The 10,270-nt window shown below is 42.6% G+C and overlaps 1 pseudogene; it reads left to right on the forward strand.

Moving 5' to 3' along the window:
- The first annotated feature begins 6,262 nt into the window (after positions 1-6,262).
- LOC115101847 (glutathione synthetase-like) lies at positions 6,263-10,042 on the forward strand (annotated as a pseudogene).
- The last annotated feature ends 228 nt before the right edge of the window (positions 10,043-10,270 follow it).

Consider the following 10,270-nt stretch of genomic DNA (forward strand, 5'->3'; position numbering starts at 1 on the left):
TTTTATTGTCCTCCTCAAGGTCAGGGTTAGGGGAGCTACGTCAGACATCCCCATGTGTTCCCTTCCTCAACAGCCTATTGGCTCGGACCTTGTGCATGGAGCGTCACTAAAGGCAATCTGAATATTTTTCTTTCCCCAAACAAATAAAACATTTTTTTTTAAACAGTATTGTTTTACAGAATATTACATCAATGTCTGACTCTTTTTTCTGTCATTAATAAACTGCACATAGTCATTTAAAAGGATGTGCCTAATGAAACTGTAAATGCATTAGTTGTTACTCAATTCAAATGGAGCAGCACTGTTCTTTTCTGCCCATGCCATAGAAACACAAGGATATGGTGTATGGAAGAACAGACTTTAATCAGAAAGTGCAGAAGGTCAGGGAAAAAGTCCCTGGTGCACTGCACAATGCATTTGGTAGGATCTTCAGAAGTTGACTGTGAGTGTGACTGCTGTAGTCTGGGTGCCAGTCTGTTTCTGCTCTCTTGCCAACTCCTTGTGGAATTGTCATGAAAAACATGTTTTGCCAGCCTCCTGAATGGCGCGGTGGTCTAAGGCACTGCATTGCAGTGCTAGCTGTGCCACAAGAGATCCTGGTTTGAGTCCAGGTCGCAGCCGGCTGTGACCGGGAGACCCATGGGGCGGCGTCGTTTGGGTTAGGGGAGGGTTTGGCCGGCAAGGATGTTCCTGTCCCATCGTGCACTAGCGACTCTTTCCAAAACACATTGGTGTTGTGGGTATTGTGTCAAGAAGCAGTGCGGCTTGTTTGGGTTGTGTTTTGGAGGACGCGCGGCTCTCGACCTTTGCCTCTCCCGAGTCCGTACGGGAGTTGCAGCGATGGGACAAGACTGTGGATACCATGAAAAAGGGGTACAAAAAAACAAACACATGTTTTGCCTTCACAATCAAATCAAATCAAATCAAATCAAATTGATTTATATAGCCCTTCGTACATCAGCTGATATCTCAAAGTGCTGTACAGAAACCCAGCCTAAAACCCCAAACAGCAAACAATGCAGGTGTAAAAGCACGGTGGCTAGGAAAAACTCCCTAGAAAGGCCAAAACCTAGGAAGAAACCTAGAGAGGAACCAGGCTATGTGGGGTGGCCAGTCCTCTTCTGGCTGTGCCGGGTAGAGATTATAACAGAACATGACCAAGATGTTCAAATGTTCATAAATGACCAGCATGGTCGAATAATAATAAGGCAGAACAGTTGAAACTGGAGCAGCAGCACAGTCAGGTGGACTGGGGACAGCAAGGAGTCATCATGTCAGGTAGTCCTGGGGCACGGTCCTAGGGCTCAGGACCTCCGAGAGAGAAAAGAAAGAGAGAAATTAGAGAGAGCATATGTGGGGTGGCCAGTCCTCTTCTGGCTGTGCCGGGTGGAGATTATAACAGAACGTGGCCAAGATGTTCAAATGTTCATAAATGACCAGCATGGTTGAATAATAGTAAGGCAGAACAGTTGAAACTGGAGCAGCAGCATGGCCAGGTGGACTGGGGACAGCAAGGAGTCATCATGTCAGGTAGTCCTGGGGCATGGTCCTAGGGGACTCAGGTCCTCATGTCAGGTAGATGGTCCTAGAGAAAGAAAGAAAGAGAGAAGGAGAGAATTCGAGAACGCACACATAGATTCACACAGGACACCGAATAGGACAGGAGAAGTACTCCAGATATAACAAACTGACCCTAGCCCCCCGACACATAAACTACTGCAGCATAAATACTGGAGGCTGAGACAGGAGGAGTCAGGAGACACTGTGGCCCCATCCGAGGACACCCCCGGACAGGGCCAAACAGGAAGGATATGACAATGGAGTAGATCTGGGACCAGGCTATGAAACAGATGACTGTTCTGACAATACAGCCCGTCCAAGTTATGAAACAGATGACTGTTCTGACAATACAGCCCGTCCAAGTTATGAAACAGATGACTGTTCTGACAATACAGCCCGTCCAAGTTATGAAACAGATGACTGTTCTGACAATACAGCCCGTCCAAGTTATGAAACAGATGACTGTCCTGACAATACAGCCCGTCCAAGTAATGAAACAGATGACTGTCCTGACAATACAGCCCGTCCAAGTTATGAAACAGATGACTGTCCTGACAATACAGCCCGTCCAAGTTCCATGTTACATATTAAAGTTTACCACCAAGTCATTACAGTAATTGCCCGGACTACAAGTGGCATTCATTCAAGTGGCTTACATTAAAAAAAGACAAGGCTGTATGTCAATTTAAGGGGGGATGACTCAAATGTTGGACGGTAGGGGACATGGTAAGGAACTTGTTATTTGCATTACACTCCACTATCAAATTCTAAGTGAACTGTGGACTTCCGATCTCTGTGTGCATACCAGCCCCCCAAAACAGAAAATATGTTTATTTTTAATCAACTGTTTTAAACCTTTTCCAATGTGAAAGCAGGGTTCAAAGAGACACCATGTTGTAATGACAATAACTCTTTGAAGGGAGTCTTTCTTTATGGTCCCGTTGGTCTGGATGTGGTTAACTAGCAGTACCCTTGTACAGTACGTGTACACTTTAAACAATGCCAACAGGGCATCCCCCAGACAGAAATGAATCCATTTCAATATCTAGGAGAGCTGTTCCTGTTCCACTACTAATGAAGTAATTAGCTACTAAATATACCATGACTTAATCACAGAACATAATATTCAGCCATGACTGATCAAATGTAATGCGACTGTGTATCATATCTATATCCATATAAAGGCAGGTTTGATTGTGTTTGCATTATTTAGGCCAGAGTGTGATTTTCAGCTTTGTGGATTAAGCCCGTCCATCACCTTGAGAACAAAAAGAGGAGAGATAAATGTCACTGTGTGCACAGGCCAGAGTACAGCTTCCCCAAATAGACCAGAATACAACTCCTGTTCCCAATATCCCACATTCCGGGAGGAGAGACGCTCAGTCTGCAGTTAAAGTGGTAGGGTGCTGCTGCTGTGAAGTCAAAACAAAAACTATTGTAGAAATAAAATGGAGGTCAACCATTAAATACATGTTGATTGATTATTCCATCATAATAGATGATAAAGTCAAATTAACCCTCCGTTCCCACCAATTGTAAGATTTGATTCCCATGGTGACCATTTTATAATAAGTTACCTATCACATACTACCATTATCAACATTCTTTCTGTTTTTTTCTGTGTATCATTTTTGACTTTTATTTTGTCTCAGTCATTTTTTAACTACAGGGTGAATGTCTAGTAATACTAAACTGGTCAAGAATTCCAGGAAGTGTATTTTGTATTTCTGCCCTTAGATTACAGTTGGCAATATGCAGCACATTCTGTACCTATTTGCTTAACTACAGTGCTGATACAGGGAACAGGCCATGGTGGGACCTAGTACATTCACTTTCACACAACAGCAACATGAAACATCTCCAATACTTCTAATGAATCGTTTCCTTGTGCCAATGAAAACGCAACCTACAGTAAGTGCATCTGGTCTGTTTTTGATTTATGATTAGAATATTTATGAAGAGAACCCCTATTGGCTATTATCCTCTGGTTTTGCCCTGATGTTGATGCAATGTCTGAGTTTAAGTTTGACTTGTTTGCTGATGTTTTACAGCAAGCGAGCCTCTTCCAACCTCAACAGACTCCTATCAGTCATCAGCTACAGCAATGCATAGACCCAGATATGCAGAGAGGGCAGACTCTGGCTAAGCCGTCTTCCATTCTTGGTCCTAATCTCCCACTGTGCTGCTACTACCCCCACAACATCCCCAGCCCACAGAGGAAGCAATAACGTGAGCTAATCAGTCTTTTCGCGACTCGGCTGGTAGAGATACCAATGCCTTTAGTCTCAAGGCTCCAGGGGCCAGCCTATCCTACGATTAGGCAGTGCCAACCCAGCCTCTTTCCCTCTCTGATATGGGCACCCACAGCTGTCCTTCTATTTTGGAGCATGCTGTGACAGCGGCATGACTCCCCCACCCCCACCGACGCCCAGTCCAGAACAATAGACACGCTCAAATAAACATGACAAACTTAGAAACCACTCAGACTACAGAATACCAGAGCTATCCCTCAGTCAATCCTTTTGCTGTCACACAGTATGTCCAGGCAGGACCAGTCGGCAAGGCCTGGGGTCAACACCAGCTACAACAAACAGAAGGAAATGTACCTCTTGAAACATGGATAAAACAATGGTTACATTTCATTAGTTTGTATATCTCTAAACTATCCACGTGGTCCCTGCTTCATATACAATATAAATGGAAAGCTGAAACAAGTGTCTGAATTTAAAATATATATTTTTTTATCACAGGTAAAAATCAAATCAAACATGTATTTGTCACATGTTTTGGAAATAGTTGTAGACTAACAGTGAAATGCTTACTTAAGGGCCCTTCTTAACAATGCAGAGAGAAAGAAAATAGAGAGATAATAGAAAAGTAAAACAAGTAATAATAAATACACAATGAGTCATGATAACTTGGCTATATAGACGGGGTACCAGTACTGAGTTGATATGCAGGGGTACCAGTACTGAGTTGATATGCAGGGGTACCAGTACTGAGTTGATATGCAGGGGTACCAGTACTGAGTTGATATGCAGGGGTACCAGTACTGAGTTGATATGCAGGGGTACCAGTACTGAGTTGATATGCCAGTACTGAGTTGATATGCAGGGGTACCAGTACTGAGTTGATATGTTACTGAGTTGATATGCATACCAGTACTGAGTTGATATGGGGTACCAGTACTGAGTTGATATGCAGGGGTACCAGTACTGAGTTGATATGCAGGGGTACCAGTACTGAGTTGATATGCAGGGTACCAGTACTGAGTTGATGTGCAGGGGTACCAGTACTGAGTTGATGTGCAGGGGTACCAGTACTGAGTTGATGTGCAGGGGTAGGTACCAGTACTGAGTTGATGTGCAGGGGTACCAGTACTGAGTTGATATGCAGGGGTACCAGTACTGAGTTGATGTGCAGGGGTACCAGTACTGAGTTGATGTGGGGTACCAGTGCAGTTACTGAGTTGATGTGCAGGGGTACCAGTACTGAGTTGATGTGCAGGGGTACCAGTACTGAGTTGATATGCAGGGGTACCAGTACTGAGTTGATGTGCAGGGGTACCAGTACTGAGTTGATGTGCAGGGGTACCAGTACTGAGTTGATGTGCAGGGGTAGGTACCAGTACTGAGTTGATGTGCAGGGGTACCAGTACTGAGTTGATATGCAGGGGTACCAGTACTGAGTTGATGTGCAGGGGTACCAGTACTGAGTTGATGTGCAGGGGTACCAGGTCATTGAGGTAGATTTGCACATATAACTAGGAATCAAGTGACAGATAATAAACAGAGGCAACAACAGCAACAGAAAAGTTCAATGCAGATTGTCCGGGTAGCTATTTGGTTCATTATTTAACTACCTATTTAGCAGTCTCATGGCTTGGGCCTAGAAGCTGTTCAGGTTCCTGTTGGTTCCAGACTTGGTGCATCAGTGTTACTTGCCGTGCAGTAGCAGAGAGAACTACCATTGACTTGGGTGGCTAGAGTCTTTGACCATTTTTAGGGTCTTTCTTTGACACCGCCTGGTATAGAGGTCCTGGATAGCAGTGATGTACTGGGCTGTTCGCACTACCATCTGCGGTCGGATGCCAAGCAGTTGCCATACCAAGCGGTAATGCAGACAGTCAAGATGCTCTCAATGGTGCAGTTGTATAACTTTTTGAGGATCTGAGGGCCTCCTGAAGGGGAAGAGGTGCTGCCGTGCCCTCTTCACAACTGTGTGGGTGTGTGTGGACCATGTTAATTCCTTAGTGATGTAAGCGCAGATGAACTTGAAGCTCTTGACCCGCTCCACTACAGCACTGTCGATGTGGATGTGGATGTGCTCACCTCTCCATTTCCTGTAGTCCACGATCAGCTCCTTTGCCTTGCTGACATTGAGGGAGAGGTTGTTGTCCTGACAGGGAGTACAGGAGGGGACTAAGCACACACCCCTGAGGGTAAATGGTTTGGTCTGGAGAGAGGTGAGTGGCATAGACTTCTCTTGCACAATTTGTTGAAGACTTTTTGAGGCTATTGGAAAATATTTTGTGTTTATCACGAGAAGCCTTGAAGTTGACTTGAATTATGAATAGAAAACATACCCCAGAACTGTCAGGAAAACAGGTTGTGGATGACTCTGTGAAGACCTTCGTCAGGCTAGTAGCATGTGGTCATTTCCATGTAAAAGGACCCATGAGGACCAACATGTTAAAAGACCCATGAGCACCAACACGTAAGGTCTGCACACCGCATCACCGGGGGCAAACTACCTGCCCTCCAGGACACCTACACCACCCGATGTCACAGGAAGGCCATAAAGATCATCAAGGACAACAACCACCCGAGCCACTGCCTGTTCACCCCGCTATCATCCAGAAGGCGAGGTCAGTACAGGTTCCTCAAAGCTGGGACCGAGAGACTGAAAAACAGCTTCTATCTCAAGGCCATCAGACTGTTAAACAGCCACCACTAACATTGAGTGGCTGCTGCCAACATACTGACTCAAATCTCTAGCCACTTTAATAATTAAAAATGGGATGTAATAAATGTATCACTAGTCACTTTAAACAATGCTACTTAATATAATGTTTACATACCCTACATTATTCATCTCATATGTATACGTATATACTGTACTCTATATCATCTACTGCATCTTTATGTAATACATGTATCACTAGCTACTTTAAACTATGCCACTTTGTTTACATACTCATCTCATATGTATATACTGTACTCGATACCATCTACTGCATCTTGCCTGTGCCGCTCTGTACCATCACTCATTCATATATCTTTATGTACATATTTTTTATCCCTTTACACTTGTGTGCATAAGGTAGTAGTTTTGGAATTGTTAGTTAGATTAGTTGTTGGTTATTACTGCATTGTCGGAACTAGAAGCACAAGCATTTCGCCACACTCACATTAACATCTGCTAACCATGTGACCATTAACATCTGCTAACCATGTGACCATTAACATCTGCTAACCATGTGACCATTAACATCTGCTAACCATGTGACCATTAACATCTGCTTACCATGTGACCATTAACATCTGCTAACCATGTGACCATTAACATCTGCTAACCATGTGACCATTAACATCTGCTAACCATGTGACCATTAACATCTGCTAACCATGTGACCATTAACATCTGCTAACCATGAGACCATTAACATCTGCTAACCATGTGACCATTAACATCTGCTAACCATGTGACCATTAACATCTGCTAACCATGTGACCATTAACATCTGCTAACCATGTGACCATTAACATCTGCTAACCATGTGTATGTGACCAATACATTTGATTTGATTTGTAAAGGACCCATGAACACCACCAACATGTAAAGGACCCATGAGGACCAACATGAGGGCATATAATAAGAGCATATCAAATTAGGTGTCAAATGAAAACTAAGAGTATATCTTTGAGAAATTAAGGTATATATACATCCATCCTACAAATGAGAAATAATTAAAGGCTTTGATTTCTTGTCAATCTGTTGGAAAATGGGTCTTAGAAAATATTTAACAGCAAACGTCTTAAAAGGTATTGGAAATACATCCAAACACAACAATGTTTAAGTAAAGCCCCCTGCAGACTAATAAACAACACTTATATTTAGTTTAGGATCATTTGTTCTGCCTTCTGTAAGTTTAACACACATTGCCTTGTGCCTTGCAATTCCGTTACCAGAAATTGAAATAGCTTTAAGATACTCTACTTGACTATACTCTACTTGACTATACTCTACTCTGCTGAACTCTACTCTACTGAACTCTACTGCTCTGTGCTCTACTGTGCTGTACTTTTGAGAGCGTACATATTTAGGATAATTATATATTTCTGTGTAGTACAGATCAGGGACCCATGATGAAATTCCATTACTGTGTGTAAATCCACTTCACTTATGGTTGTTCAATAACCAAAATAGTCATAGCTGACACCCCATTCTTTCTGCAGACATCTTTGAATCTTATTTCAGAGCAGACATAGAAAACTTAGTCACAGTGAAAACTGAGGGAGATTTTATCGAAATTCTGTTACCAAACTTTGCACCTGCACAGTTCTTCCAATAAATGTGTTTTTGTAAAAATGTTCAGTGTAAATTGTTAAAAAATAGTCCTTGTGCATAAAAGATGGTTTGTTAATCTTTGAAATCAATGTTTTTTGTTTGGCATACATTTTAAGTGACACGAGTGCTGTGGTAACTATGCTGGTTACATTACATTACATTTACATTTAAGTCATTGCCTTGAATTCTAAATATATCACTGACAGTGTCACCAGCAAAGCACCCCCACATCATCACACCTCCTCCTCCATGCTTCACGGTGGGAACCACACATGTGGAGATCATCCCTTTACCTACTCTGTATCTCACAAAGACACGGCGCTTGGAACCAAACATCTCACATTTAAAGTAATGATGGACTGTCTTTTTTCTTTGCTTATTTCAGCTGTTCTTGTCATAATATGGACTTGGTCTTTTACCAAATAGGGATATCTTATGTATACCACCCCTACCTTGTCACAACACAGCTGATTGGCTCAAACGCATTAAGAAGGAAAGAAATTCCACAATTTAACTTTTAAGAAGGCACACCTGTTAATTGAAATGCATTCCAGGTGACTACCTCATGAAGCCGGTTGAGAGAATGCCAAGAGTGTGCAAAGCTGTCATCAAGAAAAAGGGTGGCTACTTTGAAGAATCTCAAATATAAGATATATACAGTATGACTAGTGGGGTTTTAATTGGGGAAATTCTGTCATTTAAGGGCGGTAGTCTTGTATCTTGTTGAAGAGGACCAAAGAAACATCTTCGACCATCGATATGTGGAGAATGAGCTATGGAAGAGGTGAGGCCTAGGTGCTTGGTCAAACGCATCATAATCAGTTGTGACACATCATTAGATATTTATCCTGTTAATGATGCTGTCTGATAGTGCCTCCTACTGCCGCTTTCGTAGCCATGGGAGACCAATGTATTTGGCTATATTGGTATAAAAAAAATGTTTGTGTTCAGAAATTTTCCTGTAATACGAAGACAGGTTGAAGATGTATCTAAGAGTGGCTTCCTTGGTCAGTATAAGAGGCTGTTTCTGTGAGTGTTATTTTCTTTAAAAAAAAAAAAGTTTATCTGGGTTATTTGCATGCACAAAATAAGTGTTTTGATTTAGCAACATCTGTTACTGATATGAAGAATATTCTGATGAAAACAGGAACTGGCCTGACCTGGTGTTCTGGAGAGGTTCTTTCCCGGTTAACCTGATGTTGTGGACCAAACCCAGGACACCTTTGCTGGATTGTATACATTAGATATGGTAAGAGAACCAAAAAAAACAGAGGGTTATACTACATAACAAGCTAGATCTACTCAGAGTTTTCTAAAGCTAACTAGCTTCAGTTAAATTCACATTCTAGCTCAGGCTTCATCCATACTACAACGGTGGATATTGCTTGCCGGCTAGCAGGTACTTGAGGGAGTGAAGCAGAGCACTGAGAGGATGGCTTACATCCTGATAGACAAGGTTCAGCCCTGCCCTGTACACAACTACCCCCTGGGGCCGAGGATGCCACTTGAACTCAGAACCTGTCTAAGCAACCTGGGTGTATTTGGGGTCTATGTCATGTACAGTCACAGACCCATCTGTAAACATTCCATTCTTGACAACTTTACAGAAATTACTATACAACTTCACAGAAATCGTATCTATAAGTTGAGTTGAAATGAAGTATACTGTAGTATACATTTTTCCATTAAGTGAAGATGTGGTGATCACAATGTACTCCTGCAGATGAATGAAGACGGCCTTTTTCTCCAATCTGAATGGATGGTTGTGTGTCCTCACTTTATGATTTCTGCTTCCACACAGGCAGGAGCAAGACATGGTGCTGGACATCTACTGAGGACCAAGAGTGATGAACACACTGATGGAGGTGTGGCTGCTGGTGTGGCACTGCTAGACAACCCACTCCTCGTCTGACCTATACTGGCCTCTGTCATATTACTAGTGGAACTGTAATAAGAAAAGTTTTAAAAATTGCTGCTCCCCTATTGTTTTTTCCCCTTTGATAGTTTTACTTGGTTTTCACTGTAAAATCCAATGTGTGCTCTTATAGCTTGTTTAGATCAGGAGCCTGATGGAGGGAGGAACGCTGTGTATGGACACTGAAGTCTTATTGCCACAATAGGTTTGTATCACTGCTCGGTA

This window comes from Oncorhynchus nerka, linkage group LG20 (genome assembly GCF_034236695.1).
Source record: "Oncorhynchus nerka isolate Pitt River linkage group LG20, Oner_Uvic_2.0, whole genome shotgun sequence".
Taxonomy (NCBI): domain Eukaryota; kingdom Metazoa; phylum Chordata; class Actinopteri; order Salmoniformes; family Salmonidae; genus Oncorhynchus; species Oncorhynchus nerka.